Raw genomic sequence first — 20,878 nt, forward strand, 5'->3', positions numbered from 1 at the left:
AGTACTTTTTAAACCTGAAAAACCAGGAAATAAGCCTACAGTCATAAAAATACATAAATTCAATCATGGCACCTCAGTCAGGAAAAACATCAGGCCTCCTGAGCAAAGCAAGCTTAGCCTCAGTCACTGCTCAGACACACCCCCACAGAAGGGCCTGATAGTATCTACAGACAATTTAAAGCCAAACCGAACTGAGTCACTTACTCAGCTCTTGGAGAGCAGGAGCAAAGAGGAATTATTGGTGGACTGTGGAGAGTTTAAATTACAAGAGAAAACCCTCTTGCAGATATGAATCCCAGTGAGATGGCTGCAGAGGATCTTAGTTTTCAAACAAATTTTCTACTTGAAATAAAAGTGCAGAAAAACATTTTGGTTTCTAATAAAATTGATTGATTTTAATAATAAAACTCTGGGTTTGGATTTTTCTGCAATAATATGAGATTCTCGGAGTGACAGACTTCAATTTCCTTAATGCTAACACAAAATTTCCTGGGTCATAGCACCAGGAAGGCAACAACGTGGAGGTGAATGTAATAGTGAGACCTCCCTGTAGACTGCATCAGTCTTCCCTGGACCTCAGTCCCACCTGTGTCCTTCTCAGCCTTCCTGTCCACTGGCCAGGCCCCAGCATCATGCCCCCATTCTCCTCAAGGCCTTCAGGCTCCTGTTGCCCCTGCTTTACCAGTGTCAGTCCCTGAATCCTGCTCTGCTGTCTTGCTGCTGTTATTGCTATGGTCACACTATTGTTCTTGACTTATCATTGCAATTTGTCACTGACACACAGATATCACGTCCCAGGGAATTTCTTTTTTTATAAACTCATAAATTTAAACATAATTGATGTGCTTTAACTTATTGCAGTTATTATTTCCGATATTCAAATGGGAATCCCTGAAAATTGACTCTTGACTCCTTGTGACACAACCATGGCAGTCTTCAACAGTATACTTGTTTTCAGGTAGGACCAGGTGTTAAATGTGCATCTTGCACATCTTTCACTGAGACCTGGAGCTGGGTACTTCTCTAAGGATCCCCAACTCTTAGGGGAGCGTTGTCTGTGTGTTAGGGATGCTCATTGCTGACAGGTTGCTCTTTGTTTCTAGGCCTTTTCGGGGCACAAAGCTAGGAGATTAGGGGTAGATCAATGAATGGATCTGTAGATAGATAGATAGATAGATAGATAGATAGATAAAACATCATATTTATAATTGAATGTTTCCAATTCAAATTCTGATTCAGGACTACAGGGCTTTTATTTGATCCCACTTAAATTTACATCTCTTTTCAACCTAAATTTCCGGTTCCCAACAACACTTACACATTACTCACTTGTTTTCTACCAGGAAACATATACAATAGTCTCAGAATAACAATAGGAAAACTTTCCATGACAATGTAATTACTGGAAACATTTGAAGTTTGTGTATGTGTGTGTTTCTGCAGTTCCTTTTGTTGTAAGGGTATATCCCACTTGATGTCTGCAGTCAATTCCCATGTTTTAATGTCACTTGAAATACTTTCTCCCAAGAGAATATGCCACCAACTCAATGTCTAGTTAGGTTTGATTTTTTTCATTTTGTTTTGAGTTTTAATGATCATATCTTAATATTTAATTGATCAACTATATATTTTGGAGATCTTTTCATACCTGCATATAGAGATTTTCTTCTTTTTTTTATAGCTGTGTACTACTGCATTGTGTGAATGTACCATAGTTGAGCGTCCCCTATCAATGGATATTTGAGTTGTTTCTAATACACAAATCATGCTCCGATAGGCAGCCTTGTGAATACATCATTCCATTTCTGCCAGTACATCTTTGGGATAGATTAGAAACTGTAATGCTAAATCAACAGTAGCAAGTAGAACATCTTTTTGCTTGAATAATCATAACACTTATCCTCTGCTCTAAGGGTGAAATGATGCCACCTCTTCCCCAAGCCCAGAGAATGAAGAGACGAGCTTCTGGCCCCTGATGTGCCAACAGTTACCTCTCCTAGAAGACCAACTGAGCTCTCTTACCAGTAGACTTTCTGGAAGAACATTCAAACATGTCCCGATAGAAACAAAGCCAGACCTTGTCTCAAAAAAAAAAAAATAGGAACAAAAATACTCTACGCAGATCACAATCACAAAAGTTTTCTTAGGAAACCACGCTCCCCCTGGGCAGCTCCCCAGGAAGGTAACCCTTGGCGTTGATCTTGCGATTGGAGGGGTGTTCGTTTTTTAATTACGCTGACAGACATTCAGTGAGAGCTGTACTTCCCGAGGACTAGTGAGCAGGGAGAGGTTTTCCCTGGTGTGCTCAGGCAGGACGTCCCAGGGATCTGAGATAACTGCTGACATAACCGCACGTTCACACGGCTGCCCCTCCCTTCTCCTCTCTCTGTCTTCTCCAAAACAAATGACCTCGCTGGGATCCTGTTTGCGCTTTACTGACTTCCTGGACCAAAGCAGTGTGCCCGTGAGCACAACAGCTGATCCCCTTCCGAGTGGAGTTTCCTAGCCGGTGCCTGTCCTCTATTGCGTATTTGTTTTCTGAGTGAACACTCACTGGGGTTGTGGCTCCACGAACTGGATTTCAGGAAATCAGCCAAGGCATTCTCTCTCTCTCCATTCCCAGAGAGGCAGAAAGCCCGGGAATGGGTTTGGCAAGAAGGTCTCTGTGCCCTGGATCTCCATTGCTTTCAGCACCACTGGCTTTCCCTCCAGCTCAAGTGCAAAACCTGCCATCCTTGCTACCTGGGGTGCCTCAGATTCACCCAAGTCCCCCAGGCCACAGGACATGCTCTCAAGTCTTGTTGCAGAAAGAGGAACCCAAAGGTTGTTAGGGAAGAGAACCAGGCTCCTCGGACCCACAACCACTGCCCCTGCTCTGGCTGTGGCCTGCCAGACCTCTCCTCTGATTTTCACTTCCCTTTCTGCCAGCACCTTTGTTTATCTGAGGCACCAAGATCCCACTGCGAAGTCTGAAAGGAAGACCGGTGGTTCTCGCTTTTCCTCTAGATGCCATGTCTCCCAATGTCCTCCTCTTTCCTCTCAAAGACAATTGGATGTTGTTACTGATTTTCTTGGAATGAGGTCAATGAACATTGTTTTTCCCCAAGAATGTTCTCCCGTGCTTCAGAGACATATTTAGAAGGGCATAAGAACAAGAGGAATCAGTGTGGGTCCCTGCCACTGGCACTCCTCCAACCTGGCTTTACCCCTTCATGCCAACACCATTTCCTCCCAGGCTTTTCACACCTTTACAGCCCATCTCAAGTCTTTAACCACTAAGTGAGCTTTAAAGAAAGGAAAAAAGCCGGGCGCGGTGGCTCAAGCCTGTAATCCCAGCACTTTGGGAGGCCGAGACGGGCGAATCACGAGGTCAGGAGATCGAGACCATCCTGGCTAACATGGTGAAACCCCGTCTCTACTAAAAAATACAAGAAACTAGCCGGGCGAAGTGGCGGGCGCCTGTAGTCCCAGCTACTCGGGAGGCTGAGGCAGGAAAATGGCTTAAACTCGGGAGGCGGAGCTTGCAGTGAGCTGAGATCCGGCCACTGCACTCCAGCCTGGGCGACAGAGCGAGACTCTGTCTCAAAAAAAAAAAAAAAAAAGGAAAAAAGCTTCAAGGGCTCCCCGAAAGGAAAGAACTGGGCACCTCACATTCAGCCTAAGATAGGAGTGAAAAGGCAGAAGATTTGACATTTGCATCACTGTTCTCTGTCCCACCCACTTGCAACTTTATACTTATCCTCCCGAAGTCTCAATCCAGCTTCAATTTTATCTGGAAAGGGTCATTTGGGATACAAAAAGCAGTTCCTCCAATGCCACCAAACAACTGCTGGTGCCGTCTGTTACCATCCGAGAAAACCTAAACATCTCTCCAGCACAAGTAGACCAGGAATTCCCAACCCCCATCCCATATAAAATCCAAATGATGACAGTAATTGAATGACACAGTGCATTCAATAACCCGCCGTACCCTTCCTTCACACTTCCAGGGATGATCACACTGACATCTCAGCTCATCCGTGGGCTGCCCACAGCCTGGCCATGTCCAGGACTTCTAGTCTCTCTAAGAGACAGGGTCTCTTCATGTTGCCCAAGATAGACATGAACTCCTGGACTCAAGCGACCCTCTCCTCTCAGCCTCCCAAGGAGTTGTGACTATGGTCTCATACCACCAGACCCAGTTAAGCTCACTGCACATGTCAGTGTCTTATCTCCCGGCCCTTCCCTTCTTCTCTTTGTCCTCCCCTCCCCTGCTCTCACTATTCGCCTTTCCTTCAGTTGCCCACCTACTTCCATATTCAGAGGCCAGTGCTCTTTGGATCTGACATGTTTTGTGTGGGTCCCAGTGGTTCATAGAAGGCCAGAGGGTCAGACACTTCTGCTCAGTAAGGGGAAGGATGAGAGGATCCATCTTGATCCTTCCCACCAAGGGCTATGGCAACAACTTGTACAAAGAAACCCAAAATAAAGCAACTCCCAAGAGGAGGGGAAAAAAGAAGGTAGCTCCAATGTGCTTCAAGGTGGGAGAATGGGATGAACAAAGACCTACTAGTGGGAAGCTGAGAAACTCTGTGAGGGCTCCTGACTTGGAACAGGATGGATGGACTGTGGGGAGAGTGACCTTACCCCTGGCCTAGCAGGGCACTATGGGCTGAGGAAAATGGCCATGAAGCTTGGGAAGGCTTTGTCTGGCCCATGTTTCTCAGAATTATAATGGTTTTCATTCCTTACAAGGGAAGTCTAAAATTGGGAAAAAAGAAGCAAAGAGATGCTGTCTAAATCCTAAATGTTAGCAAGGGTTTTCTGATCTGGAAACTGTGACTCAGATGTGGTAGAGATGAGGTGGACGTGTGGCTGTGGTTGCATCCACCAGGAGGTGCAGCCACAGGACCAGGGACAAAAGGTTTCACCTGGAGGGCCCAAGGACAGCAGGCCTCACAAGGAGGGCCCAGGGACAGCAGGTCTCATGTGGAGGACTCGGGGACAGCAGGCCTCACGTGGAGGACCCGGGGACAGCAGGTCTCACGTGGAGGACCAGGGAACAGCAGGCCTCACGTGGAGGGCCGGGGGACAGCAGGCCTCACGTGGAGGACCCGGGGACAGCAGGCCTCACGTGGAGGGCCCGGGGACAGCAGGCCTCACGTGGAGAGCCGGGGGACAGCAGGCCTCACGTGGAGGGCCGGGGGACAGCAGGCCTCACGTGGAGGGCCGGGGGACAGCAGGCCTCACGTGGAGGACCGGGGACAGCAGGCCTCACGTGGAGAGCCGGGGGACAGCAGGCCTCACGTGGAGGGCCGGGGGACAGCAGGCCTCACGTGGAGGGCCGGGGGACAGCAGGCCTCACGTGGAGGGCCGGGGGACAGCAGGCCTCACGTGGAGGGCCGGGGGACAGCAGGCCTCATGTGGAGGGCCGGGGGACAGCAGGCCTCATGTGGAGGGCCCCAGCCCCTGCCTAGAAGGAGGTAGGTGGGGAATCAGGAGATTCCCCTGCTGCATCAGGAGAAGCTTCTGTCTTGTTAAAAACAAAGACAGAAAGGAGGACAGGAAGGCAATCACGTAGTCACTGTATATAAGGTTTTTTCAATCTTCACCTGTTCCAGTTATACTTTGCAGCATGAAAAGTCATTCCAAAACATAGTAGCTTACACTTTGGGAGGCCGAAGTAAGAGGCTCACTGGAGCCCAGGAGTTTGAGACCAGCTTGGGCAAGATAGCGAGAAGCCCTCTCTACAAACAAATAAAAAACTAAAAATATTAACCAACTGTGGTGGTGCATGCCTGTAGTCCTAGCAACCTGGGAGGCTGAGGCCTGTGGATTAATTGAGTCCAGGAGTTTGAGGCTGTAGTGAGCTATGATTGCACCACTGTACTCAAACCTGGGCAACAGAGGGAGAGGAGACCCTGTCTTTTAGAAACAAAATACAGCAACAAAACCTCCCCAAAACATAGCAGCTTAAAACAGCTACAGTCAAGCTATCTCTCACGACCTCTGTGGGTCAGGGTTTTGGGAAAGGGTTGGCTGTGCATCTCTCTCTTCATGTAGTCTCAAAACCCCTCCAGGTGGTCTTTACATGGATTAATTTGGGCTTCTCACAACATGGCAGCCTCAGAAAAATCAGACTGCTCACATAGTAGCTGACGGTTTCAGGAACAAATATTTCAGAAACGTGGTAGAAACTGCATCACCTCTTTTGACCTCATCTTGGAAGCTGCGTAGCATGAATTCTGTTATACTCTACTGGATAAAACGTTCAGAAAAGCCTGCCCAGTTTCAAGGGGAGGGAACGTAGCCCCACCTCTCAGTGAGAAGAGTGTAAAAAGGTCTGCAGACGTGTTCAACAGTAGTGACTGACCACCTTTTTTTCTCTTAAAACTAAGTTTCTGTCACGCTGATCTTTTCCCGTTCTTCTGATTGGTGTGTCTTCAGCTTATCCCTTCCGTTCCTCAGAGCTGGATGTTTTTCCCATTGAAATTGTGAGCCTGCGAGGTAGCCATGCTTCAGAGAAGGCCTCCTGAGGAACCACCCTTTCTAGCATCCATGCTCTTGTGCCGTCTCCTCCCACACTGGGTCTGGGCTGCACTTGGAGGAAGTAATGCTGTGGGATTTCCAAGGTTAGGCCTTTTGAAAGGCCCTATTCCCTCCTTATTCTAGAGAAAGTCAGCCACCATATATGACATGTAAGCTGAGACCACCATGCATTGAGGAAGCCCAAGCTAGCCACATGGAGGGAACATGTGGAGAAGGTATTTGGCTAAACCCCAGAGATTTTGGCCATCCCAGCCCAGGGGTCCAGACATGTAAGCAAAGAAGCCATGTTGGATGTTGAGCTTGGTTGAGCATTCAGAGGACCCCAGTCCAATCACCATGTGACTGCAATCACATTTGGAAACTCAAAGTGAGAACCACTTGAGTCTAGTTCACCCTCAGAAGCTTCAGAGATAATAATAAGCTGTCATTTGAAGCTCCTAAATTTTGTGGTGGCTTGTTACGCAGCCAGAACATCCAGTTCTAGCAATGCCACATCAGAATTTCTCCCAAATCTGAATCTCTTAAATTGGCCTTCAACATCACTTCCTGGCTGAGGCAAAGCTTCCTCTCTGGTTTCCGAGCAAGGAGGCATGCTTTAAGGAAGTTGGCCATAGACGTGATGTAAGACATGTTCATAAGCGACTACAAAATAAAGCAGTAAGGAGGTATGCCGTGAGGTCTGTACAGAAAATAGCTATCATGAGAACTCAGAAAAGAGAGGGACAGAATTATTCCAGCCTGGAGTCAGTGGGCCTGAAAAGGAGGTAGCATTGAATTGGACCTTGAACACCAAGTAGAAGTTTGTGGACTTGTTTTGTAGAAGTAGGGAGCTACTAAGAAGTTTTGAGCAGAAAAGTAATGTGATCAAAAATATGTTTCGTAAAAACATTGTTCTGAAATTGATGGACGTAAAAGGCAATTGCATTTGGAAGACACTAGATGGGATGGTCAGTGAGCCCGGGGAGACCAGTGAAGAAACTATCATGACAGGCCAGGGAGAAGCAATGAGCCCGTGAATAAGGCTGGCCATGGGACTGAGGTTAAAGAGACTAGGCTTAAAAGACATTCCAGAGGTAGATAAGACTGTGAAATACACATAATGACAAAATTATAATCCAAATTCTCCTATTCCCTGAATAAGTGAAAACAAATAATTCCACAGATATTACTTTTGGGAGAAATGTGGCTTTTCAAATAAAATACCTTTTCAAAGAAATACTTTATGGTTGGGGGAAAAGAGTAAATTAAATCCCTAACTTTAAATATGTATGATCAGAGATTTTTTTTTTTTTTTTTTTTAACATTTAGGGCCAGTTCTGAAATATTCACATTGACTTACAGTTTTTGTTACTTACCCGTCCCTTTGGTATGTTAGAGTGTAAGAAGCCTCCAAAAACAATTCAGGGCAAATCATTACTGATTTTTAAAACCTGCAGTGGTCCTTGAAACCCGATGGGTGCTCCAAAGAGTTTTTAAAGTATGAGCTCCCTCTAGTGGCCCAAAATAATCTTTACTGCTTTATCAAATCTGCCACTTACTTATATTTATTTTAATGAGTAGTTTATCTTCTGCTACAACTGAATTTACACTTTCAATTTTTTCTTGCTTATTACCAAATAGGCTCCATAATATTCACGATGAATCTCAACATCTAGGATCTAGTATTATTGTTATAATTAGTGATTATCAGTTTTCCATGTGTTTATTGAGTTTCTGACTGCACCAAAATGCAATTATCACCTGATTAATGTATCAGCTAATTTACTACAAATGTTCTAAGGAAGTAATATTATTATTTATCGCTATAAAAAGTACTCACTGGACCATGATTCTTGCTTGGCTCATGCCGATAATCCCAACACTTTGGAAGACCAACGTGGGAACATCACGTAAGGCCAGGAGTTCAAGACCCACCTGGGCAACATACTGAGACTCTATCTCTACAAAAAAAAAGAAAAAGAAAAAAAAATTAGCTGAGCATGTTAGGGCACCTGTAGCCCTGACTACTTGGAAAGCTGAGGAGAGAGGATCACTTGAGCCAAGTAGTTCGGGGTTACAGTCAGCTTTGATCATACCACTGCACTCCAGCCTGGGCAACAGAGTGAGACTCTGTCTCTAAATAAAAAAAAAAAAAAAACTTTAAAAAGTGTTCATTGATAAATGCATATTCTCTCGAAATTAGTTCAATTTGAAACAACTCCAAAGATGTACATTTCCCATCCAGATCCCACCATTTCTTAAAGAAAGGGGTCACCCGCATCAGACATTTTTCCTACTGTCTTAGGGATTAACAGCCCCTCTTACTCCTCATTGCTTATGCAAATTTCTGCAGCCAGCTTGAATGTCTCCTCAGAAAATGGGTTTTTCTTTTCTTTTCTTTTCTTTTTTTTTTTTTTTTTTTTTTGAGACAGAGTCTCGCTGTATCGCCCAGGCTGGAGTGCAGTGGCGCGATCTCGGCTCACTGCAAGCTCCGCCTCCCGGGTTCCCGCCATTCTCCCGCCTCAGCCTCCTAGTAGCTGGGACTACAGGCGCCCGCCACCGCGCCCGGCTAGTTTTTTGTATTTTTTTTTTAATAGAGACGGGGTTTCACCGTGTTAGCCAGGGGGGTCTCGATCTCCTGACCTCGTGATCCACCCGCCTCGGCCTCCCAAAGTGCTGGGATTACAGGCTTGAGCCACCGCGCCCGGCCGGGTTTTTCTTTTCTATCACACTGTCAGGCTGCAAATTTTCAAACTTTTATGTTCTGCTTCCCTTATAAAACTGAGTGCCTTCAATAGCACCCAAGTCACCTCTTGAATACTTTGCTGTTTAGAAATGTCTTCTGCCAGATACCCTAAACCGTCTCTCTCAAGTTCAAAGTTTCACAAATCTCTAGGGCAGTGGCAAAATGCTGCCAGTCTCTTTGTTAAAACATAACAGGAGTCACCTTTGCTCCAGTTCCCAACAAGTTCCTGATCTCCATCTGAGACCATCTCAGCCTGGACCTTATCGTCCATATTGCTATCAGGCTGTTCGTCAAAACCATTCAACAAGTATCTAGGAAGTTCCAAACTTTCCCACATTTTCCTGTCTTCTTCTGAGCCTTCCAAACTGTTCCAACCTCTGCCTGTTACTCAGTTCCAAAGTCACTTTCACATTTTCAGGTAGCTTTTGAGCAGTGCCCCACTCTACTGGTACCAATTTACTGTATTTCACACTGCTGATAAAGACATACCTGAGACTGGGAAGAAAAGAGGTTTAATTGAACTTACAGTTCCACATGGCTGGGAAGGCCTCAGAATCAAGGCAGGAGGTGAAAGACACTTCTTAAATGGCAGCAGCAAGAGCAAATGAAGATACAAAAGTGGAAACCCTTGATAAAACCATCACATCTCATGAGGCGTATTCACTACCACAAGAACAGCATGGGAAAGCACCCCTATAATTCAAGTTATCTCCCACTAGGTCCCTCCCACAACACATGGAGATTACGGGCGTACAATTCAAGATGAGATTTGGGTGGGGACACAGCCACAACATATCACTAATTTAGGACAGATGCATCGTTGCAATTGTAAGAATCAAACCAGAGCTATAACTTGCATAGCTTCTGTCACATGGTAGATGTTCCATAAATGCTTACTGTATTTGATTTGAACCTTGTTTCAAAAGCCCTTATTCACTTTTTTAAAAAAGTTGTAGAAAGTAATTTGACCACCTTTCTTTCCATCTTTCTAGTTGGCATTTCATGGGTGGTTCCACTGAAAAGCAATCAACTTTGATATTGTTTGAATATGTGTCCCCTCCAAATCTCATGTTGAAATGTAATCCTCAATGTTAGAGCGGGAAGCCTGGTGAAAGATGATTGGGTCATGCGGGCAGATTTCTCATGAAGGGTTTATCATCGTTCCCTTGGTGCTGTCTTCCTGATAGTGAGTGAGTTCTCCTGAGATATGGTCATTTGAAAGTGGATGGCACTGGCCCAGCACAGTGGCTCACGCCTGTAATCCCAGCACTTTGGGAGACCGAGGCGGGCAAATCACGAGGTGCAGAGATGGAGACCATCCTGGCTGACATAGTAAAACCCTGCCTCTACTAAAAATACAAAAAATTAGCCGCGCGTGGTGGCGGGCGCCTGCAGTCCCAGCTACTCAGGAGGCTGAGGCAGGAGAATGGCGTAAATCCGGGAGGCGGAGCTTGCAGTGAGCCCAGATCGCGCCACTGCACTCCAGCCTGGGCGGAGCGCAGTGAAAAAAAAAAACACAACTGTATAGAGCCTACCCCCTTACTCTCCCTCTAGCCCGTGCTGCTGCCATGTGAGATGCCTGCTTCCCTTCACCTTCCACCAAGATTGGAAGCTTCCTGAGGCCTCCCCAGAAGCAGGTGCTTGTGCTATGCTTCCTGTACAGCCTGCAGAACCATGAGCCAATTAAAAACTCTTTTCTTATAAATTACCCAGTCTCAGGTATTTCTTTATACCAATGCAAGAATGGTCTAATACAACTTCATACCCTATGACATTGATCATTAGTTTTCCATCTTGCTGAGTGGAATTGTTCTTACTTGGCGTTTCTAAAGTTAATCTCAGCTTAAATGAACACATGCTAGACTTTATAGCTTCACTTATTTGAATTTTGAAGACAAGCATTTAATTATATATGTTGATCAATGTTGATAAACATACTGGATAATGTAAGGGAAAGAGGAGAGAAACAAATTCTCTAATAGGAGTTTAGTTAACCTTTCCTAAAGTTTTCAAAAAAAATCTTAGAACATCAAAAGTCTGTCCTAAAATAATTTGTGAGCAGCCTTCTATTTCCCAGGCATTCCCAGAAGCACAAGGGACAAAGAAATAAGTAATATATAGTTCTTACTCTAAATGAGAAATTTTTTTCATTCAAACAGTAACAGTTGCTTTTGGTAAGATAAACTCACACAATGAAACCACAATCGTTTCTAGTCTCATAAATTAATTAGCTAAAAAATGCAAAAGTATTTCTATAACAATTCTTTCAAATTTAATTACCAGATTAAGAATATTCCTTTGAATATTCTAGTTCCATGATTGCTAACATTATTAATAAAAGTTAACATAATTTAATCTATATAATATTCTGACTCATTGGTTCTAATTTAAGACTTCTGGAAACTCAATAAGAAAACCAATTTTAGCTGTTTTTATACAAACTGCCTCAATCATTTCAATACATTGTTATCACTGTATCAGGGAGAGAAATAAGAATCTATTTTTACTGAATAGAACTGTATTTAAAATAATATTGGCCGGGCACGGTGGCTCAAGCCTGTAATCCCAGCACTTTAGGAGGCCGAGACCGGCGGATGACGAGGTCAGGAGATCCAGACCATTCTGGCTAACACAGTGAAACCTCGTCTCTACTAAAAAATTCAAAAAACTAGCCGGGCGAGGTGGCGGGCACCTGTAGTCCCAGCTACTCAGGAGGCTGAGGCAGGAGAATGGCGTGAACCCGGGAGGCGGAGCTTGCAGTGAGCTGAGATCCGGCCACTGCACTCCAGCCTGGGCGGCAGAGTGAGACTCCGTCTCAAAAAAAATAAAAATAAAAATAAATAAATAAATAAATAATATTGCCCTCACTCTCTCCTTACAAATCATAAAAGAAAAGATAAGATGTGAGCTTTTCATTGTTTAGCCAATAAGATAGGTATTTAATGGTATGGTTGTAATTTGTAATTCTCTGACTACCAAAAGATTTTTGTACCTTTTATGTATTTATTAGCCATTTGATTTCTTCTTTTATAACGTACATATTTAGGTCTTCTGGCCATTTTGCTTATTGATTTATACTAATATTTATATATTTTGAATACCAGGGGTTTTTTGGATAAATGTGCTATAAATACTTTCTCTGTTCTGTTTGTTATTGTTTTTAGTTTTTAAAGAAACAGACATTTTAAATTTACCATCTGAAAAAGTATGTAGCCTTTTGCTTTTGAAAGCTGTTTTTACTGGATATAGAATTTTAGCTTGGTAGTCTTTTTCTTTCAATATTTTAAAGATGCTGCCTCACTGTCTCTTGGTTTCCGTTGCTTCTAATGAGGTATCTGGTATCATTTTTATATAATATTTGTTTCTCTGTACATGATGTATATTCTTTCTAGCTGCTCTTAAGATTTTTATCTTTCTCACTGGTTTCAAGCAATTTGAGCATTATATTTCGTGTAATATTTTCTTCAGGTTTCTTGTGCTAGGGATTCTTTGAGCTTCCTGAATCTGTAGGCCCATAGTTTTCATCACATTTTAAATTTTTTCAGTTGTTATTATATTTCCTTCATTATTTTTTCTACCTTCACTCTCCTCCTTCAGGAGCTATTATTACAGGTTTATTAGGTGTATTAGTCCATTTTCACACTGCTGTAGAGAACTGCCTGAGACTGGGTAATTTGTAAAGAAAAGATATTCTTTTCACTGTTCTGCATGGGCGCGGAGGCCTCAGGGAACTTACAATTGTGGCAGAAGGCGAAGGGGAAGCAAAGACCACCTTCACATGGTGGCAGGAAAGAGAGAGCTTGTGAGAGCTCAGGAATAACTACCATTTATCAAACCATGAGATCTCGTGAGAATTCACTCAGTGTCACAAGAACAGCATGAGGAAAATCACCCCCATGATCCAATCACCTCCCACTAGGTCTGTCCCTTGACACATGGGTATTACAATTCAAGGTTAGATTTGGTTGGGGACTCAAAGCCAAACCACAGTAGTAGGCTACTCAATGCTACAGTTTAATAATGCTCTCTTTATCTTTTTCCAGTCTTTCTCTCTTTGTCACATTTTGAATAGTTTTGATTCCTGTGTCTTCAAGTTCACTAATCTTTTTTCTGCAGTATTTGATCTGATTTTAGTCCTATCCATTATTATATATCTTAGACATTGTATTTTTTATCTGTTGAAGTTAGGTTTGGATTTTTTTATGTCTTTAATGTCATCATACAACATGTTCAATCTTTCCTTTACTTTTTTTTCACTTGTTGAATTGAAAAAGCCATTTTCTATCTTCTTAAACATGTAGAATATAGTTATAACTATTTTAATGTCCCTATTTACACATCTAATTTACCACTTGTATAATTTATGGATCCATCTCTACTGACTAGATTTTTTTTCTCCTTATTTTGGATGGAAAATAAGAAGAAAATTGTCTTATTTTTTCATTGTCTTATTTGCCAGACTTTGTGAATTTTACCTTGTTAGAGGCTAGATTTTTGTATATCTATAAAAAATCTTAAGCTTTGTTCCAAAAGTCAGTTAATTTATGGAAATAGTTTGACCTTCTCTTGACCTCCTTTTAAGTTTTGTTATATGAGATCAAAGCAACCATTAGTCTAGAGTTGGTTTTCTCCAACTATAGGCAATGCCCTTCTGAGAACTCTACCTGTTGCTACATTAATTATGTGGTTTTGTAATCTGACTGATAAAAACACAAACTACTTCCAGCCCTCTTTGAGATCCAAGTACTGTTCCCTCTGATACTTTTGGATGGCTCTTTCTCCAACCTCAGCCATTAGGTTACATGTATATGCTGATCAGTATATAGTTGAAGACTTAGCTACAGATATCTGAAATTCTCTCTCTCTGTATAGCTCTGTCCTCTCCAGTACTCTGTTCTATGAAGTCAAGCCATTTTGATCTTCTGAGACTCCCAGCTCCACCTCCTCAGCTCAGAAAGACCACTGGGTTGCATCTGGATTTCTCCTTCCGTGCACTGTGGCCTGCAAACTCTCTCCAGAAAGTAAGCTGGAACAATCATAGGTGTATTAATTTGCTGGGTGGCCATAACAAGATACCCACAGATTGGGTATTAAAACCACAGCTTTAACAACAGAAATGTATTTTCTCACAGTTCCGAAGGCTAGATGCCCAAGATTAAGATGTAAGGTTTTGTTTCTGCTAAGGTCTCCCTTCTCGGCTTGTAGACGGCCACCTTCTTACTGTGTCCTCACATGGTCATTTATTTGTATGTGGGTGTGCACCCCTGGAATCTCCTTATTTGTCCAAATTTCTCTTCTTATAAGGACATCTGTCAGGCCGGACTAGGGCCCACCTTAGTGGCCTCATTTTAACTTAATCATCTTTTTAAAGGCCCTGTCTCCAAATAGCATCACATTCTGAGGTACTAGGGGTTAAGGCTTCAACATACTAATTATAGAGGAATACAATTCAGTCTATAACAGTAGTGCCACCCTCATTCTGTTTTTCCTATCTCCCATGGATCACTCTTCGGTACAGCCCGATGTCTGATAACTATTGTTTCATATGTTTGCCTAGTTTTTAGTTGGTTGGGGGAGAGGGTAAATCTGGCACTGTATTATACCATCTTGGTTGGAAGCAGAAGACTGAAGCAATTTTAAAGTACTACAATTTGTTAACCTTTTTCTTGCTTACCCTAAGATATGAAGATATTCTTTTCTTCTTTTTTCAAAGATTTATAGTTTTGCCTTTCTTGCTTAAGTTTTCAATTCATGTGGAATTGATTTTTGAGCATAGAGAAAGACTGAGGTCCAATTACATTTTTCCCATAAGGATATATAATTGTTTCAGCAACATTTAGTGAAAAATCCATCTACTTTTCCCTTTGCTATGAAGTACATTCTTATAATAAGTCAAGTGTTCATAAATGTACATTCGATTTTTGAGTCCTCTTTTCCATTGGTCTAATATTTTATTCCTGACCAATTGTGTATGGTCTTAATTACAGAAAGTAAAAAGTTTGATAATACCAATTATTGATGAGTTGTAAATGAAAAGAAATATTCATACAATGCTACTGAGAATAGAATTCAGTACAACTACTGTATTAGTGTACTAGGGCTGCTATGACAAATTATCATAAACCAAGTGGCTTAAAACAATAGAAAGTTATTGTCTTACAGTTCTGGAGGCTAAGAGCCTAATATCAAAGTATTGGTAGGACCGTACTCCCTCCAAAGGCTCTAAGGACAAATTCTTCCTTGTCTCTTCTAGCTTTTGTGTTGGTGGCGATATAGCTAGCTGCATCATTTCCATCTCTGCCTCTGTCTCTACATGGCCATATTCCCCTCTGGGTGTGTCTTCTCTGTTCCAAATCATTTTCTCCTTATGAGGACACCAGTCAATGGATTTAGGACACTCCCTAATCCAATATGACTTCTTCCTAACTTGATTATATCTGTTATGTCATACAGTCATATCATCAACACCACAATCAAGATGTAGGACATTTTCATCATCTCAAAAACTTTCCTGATGCCCCTTTGCAGTCAACTCTGTCTAAATTCTGGCCACAGACAATCACTGATTTTCTTTTTGTTGCTATAGTTTTGTCCTTTCTGAAATTTTATATAGGTGAAATCAATTACAGTAGGTAGTCTTTTGATATGGTTTCTTTCAATTAGCATAACATTTCTCAGGATCATCAAAGTTGTTGTCTGTATCAGTGGTGTATTCCTTTTATAAAAATTTATTACAATATATTGAATTTCCAGTCAATAGACATTTGCATTGTTTCTCTTTTGCTTCTATGAACAGTGTTAATATGAACATTTGCATACAAGTCTTTGTATACACTTATGTTTTCATTTTTCTTCAGTAAATACCTAGCAGTAGGATTGCTGGATCATATGAAAATGCCAGACTATATTTCATCAACAACATCTGAGAGTTCCAGTTGCTCTACACCCTAACACTTAATATTTGTCAGTCTTCTTAATTTTAGCCATACTAGGGGGTGTGTAGTTGTGTATCATTTGGTCTGAATTTGCATTTCCCTACTGACTAATTGTGTTGAGCTTCTTTTCACAGTGTCTGTTAACTATTACTATATCTTTCCTTGGTGAAATACCTGTTTAAGTGTTTTTGCCTTCTTTTCAATTGTGTTGTTTGTCTTAGTAAGTTATAAGGGTTTACTACAAATCTGGTTAGAAGTCCTTTATCAGATGTTTTGCAAACATTTTCTACAACTCTATGGCTTGCCTTTTTGTTTTCTTAACTGTGCTTTTCTAAGAATTTTTTAAAAATTTTGAAATGACATCCATCTTCCTTGTTATTTTTGCAAGCTCCTTAAGGTCAGAAATTGTGACTTACATGTTTGAAGTATGTAGCATATAATAGGCACCTGTAAATATTTAGTGACTGTAATTAGTAACATTCTGAGGCCAATTATGTGGTAGTCACTGTGATTAGTGCTTCAAATTTTTGCTTGCATTCTACCCTCACGTACCTGTAAGTAGATATTCTTACCCTCATTTTGTTGTAGAGTAAATGAAGCCACAGACAGGCTTCGTAGCTTGACTGAGGTTGCACAACCAGTAAGGGATAGGGCCAGACTCCAAACCTGGGTCTACTTGACTTCAAAGTCCATACTCTTAGCCACATGATGATGCCACCTTTTGTTGACTAACGAATGAATGAATGAATGAACGAATGAATGAATGAATGAATTCTGCCTTATTTGTTCTTAAAGATTATGTGTTTATGTGCATATGTATTTGTATTTACTTTTCTACACATTAAAACTCTCTGCAACAATACAAGGAACTGAAAAACACAGTTAGCCACAGTGGTAAGGAAGACTTGGGAAAGCAAAATATAGGAAAGAAAGTTTATATACTTTTTTAAAAAAACTTTTAGACAATGTGAACATATTATGTACTACATTCAAAGTATTGAGTAAAAACAATAAAGTCCCATATTAAAATAGTGGTTTGTATTATAAATCAATAGAAACACAATTTGCACATTTAATTGAGGAAGAAATTGTTAACAATCCTTAGACCAGGCGCAGTGGTTCACACCTGTAATCCCAACACTTTGAGAAGCCGAGTTGGCTGGATCTCTTGAGCTCAGGAGTTCAAGATTAGCCTGGGCAAGACGGTGAAATCCAGCTCAACAAAAAATACAAAAAATTAACCGGGTGTAGTGGCATGTGGCTGTAGTCCCAGCTACTTGGGAGGCTGAAGTGGGAGAATCACTTGAGTCCAGGAGGTTGAGGCTGCAGTGAGCCAAGATTGTGTCACTGCACTCCAGCCTGGACAACAGAATGTGACCCTGCCTCAAAAAAAAAAAAAGCAAAATAAAAACAACTCTCAGAATAAGACAAAGGTTGATTTCTGTGGAGAATTTCCTTTAGGGAATTTTAAAATTTCCAAGGCCCAACATGTGGCTTTAGACACGTGCACAGATCCAGGCCAGGAGGAGTGCCTGTGGCTTTAGAATTCGTACCTTCATTCAGTGAATTGTGTAGTAGCTCTGGTGTCAAGCCCATCTTACTGTGCACTCTTGGCCCTTAGCAGGTGAGGCATTGGTTACTGTTGAAAACATGGGGTTATTGATATAGAGCTTCTACTTGTAGTCAATCGCTGCCTGGATTCACAGAAGGACAAATTACAATGCATTTTGAAAGACTGGTCTACAGTCAACTAAAATACCAGTTATCACAGACTTCACTGGCCTTAATGAGGAGGCTGAGATGGATTTAATTACTGGGACATGCAACGCTTACACCAAACTCTTCGATTCACAACTTGGAAAAGCAAATGTGGATACAGATGAGTGTGGACATGGCTTCAGTAGGAAATGTCAAGTTTGTTCATCACTCTGAAGTTTCTTCAGCTGCCACAGAAACTGCACCCTCCCTCCCGACTGGTTGGTGATCTTGCTTTGCTCCCAAGAAGGTATTTTCTGCTGACCTGATGGATCAGGTAAGAGAGTAGCAATGTGTCTTGTGTCCTCTGCCTCCATTTCCCTGGCTGCCTGCATGGCTGCATTTGTAATCTGTGGATTGAAAGTGACACCACTCTCGAGGAGGGTGAATGCAGAGGTGTATGCACGGCTAGTACCAGTAACACCCCTAGAATGAGCCAAGAGAAGATGAGGGAAGGAGGAAAGGGAGCCTTAGGCATGGGCCTAGGAAAAAGGGTCAGGAGTTACTTATGTAGAAGGTATGGATGGTGAAGCTGGATCTCTTCCTACCTGTGGGGAGCACACCAAACCGGACAACCCAGGGCCTACATTATAGAGGGTGCACTCTGTGCATGCAATGCGTTTTGTCAACAGAAAACTCTGTGTAAAAGTCTTAAAGCAACTCCTTAGAAATCCTGTTTCATTATTAGTTTAGGAGGAATCAAAAATGGAAATGTGGCAAGAACTGTAATGGGTATTAAAAGCCCCCGCTGGCAGTGCTGGGTCTTAGCTCCCTCCAATGGTGATCCTCTTCAAATAAGGAGTCTTGAGCCAAAAATCTACCCTTCCTGTTAAATAAGTGTTTATTATAAAAGTGATAATAGCTTGACAGTACGGCAAAGCACAATGAAAGATAAATGCACGCAAATAGTATAATGCAGTAATTAAAAGCCTGGTAAAAATCTCAACTCTGTCACTTAATAACCTAAACCACGTAATGGCTTTGTGCCTCAATCTTTTAAAAAGTGGAAATAATACTGATGATAATAACAGTAATAGTGTCTGCCTTCGTGCTATTGTTGTGGAGAAGAAACAAGATAATATAGATAAAGTATTTAACATAGCATCAGGCAACAGGAAGCATACAATAATTAGTTGTGGTTGGGTTATGATTATTGTTGTTACTATTATTGTTATTATGACACTAACATTATCTACAACTTTCTATATTTCATCTGTTAACAAACATTTCAATATAAAATCTGATCCTACTCCGTGACTCAGACCTTTGTCATTTTGATTGAAAATATGTTTACCTGCTGGTCCCCAGTCTCACTTTTCTGCACCTCAGATCAACTGAGTGTATCTCCAGAGGTAAGTATGTGGTAAGTATGCTTGTCATTTACATTATCTGTCAGCATGAGTATTGGTTTCCTAGAAACCTAATATTGAAAACACTTAGCATTGCTAAAAGCATTAAATGAAATAAAGACTCAATATAGCTGCACTAATCTGTGCTTTCTAAATTTACTGATGGAAGTGAAGAAAGTAGGTTGGCATGGAGTTTGTACAATTTATGGATCACACTGATCTGAATTCAGACTGTGTGTGCTCAGATAAAAATATTGTTTCCTTCCATGAGGTTTCCAATTTTGCAGAGAATACCTCTGTTTAGTTCATTACTTAACACAATGGGTGGCCTTGCATTCTGGAAGTGAAATGACACAAGAATGTCTTCACTGCATTATCCAGAGGTAAAGATTCTCTGGCATAAAATCACAACAAAGGTGGGATCTCAAAACTATAGAACACATGGCAGCAGCCATGCAACCAGCCTTGGTTTGGGTGGGCTATAGAAGTAGAGGTTGTCCTCGTGTGATCAGCGCTGACTTCCTGTTGTGGCACACGGACAGAGATGAGATGGCAGAAAGCAGGAAAGAAACCAGAGCTGCAATTGACAGGTGACTGGCCAAAGTTGAAGGGACAGAGACTACACCAAAGTCTTCTCAGAAAATACTTGCCTAGGAGGCTCTTGGAAAGATATTCAGAGTTGTTAAACATATCCTGTTATTAGGAAAACGAGAGTTTTATCTTTCTCTTATTCAAAAAGAAAGCACAAAAAGAAAATTAGTGCTCTTAAGAAAAGGTATTTTAATGTTATCCATTATAAAATTAGAAAACCTTGAAAAGCAAAGGCTTCTTCTGACCATTTACATTGAGCTTCTTTCATAATCTCATATGCAACCTTGTGGATTGAAGGTGGAGAGTCCTTAGGATCACCCAGGAACATCCCTCTCTGCTCCCCCTGCTAGGCAGGAGGAGATTTGAAACCACATGTGTCTACTTCATTTCTGTCACTGGTAAGACAGTGTCATATGCTTTGTAGGTAACTCAAAGATATTGTAGGTAACTCATAGATGTCGATTGAATTAACGTTTAATAAAATGAGATCACCAGTTCTGCTGTTATCGTCATCCTCATTTCAATTCACTGAACTTTGCACCAAGGCTAAATATATTCTCATCTTTAGGCTTTGTTAAAGCCATTTACGTAAAGCTGGCTGAAGTTGAAATGTACAGTAAACAAGAGACGGTAGTAGTCTCTGTGTGTGTTATTTCTTTCAACTCCAAACCTCAAGGCATTTTAGGAAGAAATACTATTTCATCTTTTAAAGAAAAAATAGAAAAAACAAGAAAATTCTGAAAAATTAATGCAATCTAAATAATAATCATTAAAAAGTTAGTAACTTATGGTGAAACGGCATACTATGCAGTCATTAAAGAGACAATGTTGCTCTATATTTATTTACATAGAACATTATCCTTGGGCAAAAAAACTTATTTAAAAAATAGAAGCAGTTTAAAATATGTTTAATATAATGCCTTTTGTAAAAAAAAAAAAAAAACATGTATGGGTATATGTGTAAAAATGTGTATGGGTGTGTGTGTGTTTGTAAA

The 20,878-nt window shown here is 41.5% G+C and overlaps 1 long non-coding RNA gene across 1 annotated transcript; it reads left to right on the forward strand.

Moving 5' to 3' along the window:
- The first annotated feature begins 2,732 nt into the window (after positions 1-2,732).
- LOC117097982 lies at positions 2,733-20,440 on the forward strand. The gene is made up of 4 exons (XR_004443127.1): positions 2,733-3,081; positions 16,111-16,216; positions 17,872-18,220; positions 19,206-20,440. It is a non-coding gene; the product is annotated as an uncharacterized LOC117097982 (long non-coding RNA).
- The last annotated feature ends 438 nt before the right edge of the window (positions 20,441-20,878 follow it).

This window comes from Trachypithecus francoisi, unplaced genomic scaffold (genome assembly GCF_009764315.1).
Source record: "Trachypithecus francoisi isolate TF-2019V2 unplaced genomic scaffold, Tfra_2.0 Lachesis_group15, whole genome shotgun sequence".
Taxonomy (NCBI): Eukaryota; Metazoa; Chordata; class Mammalia; order Primates; family Cercopithecidae; genus Trachypithecus; species Trachypithecus francoisi.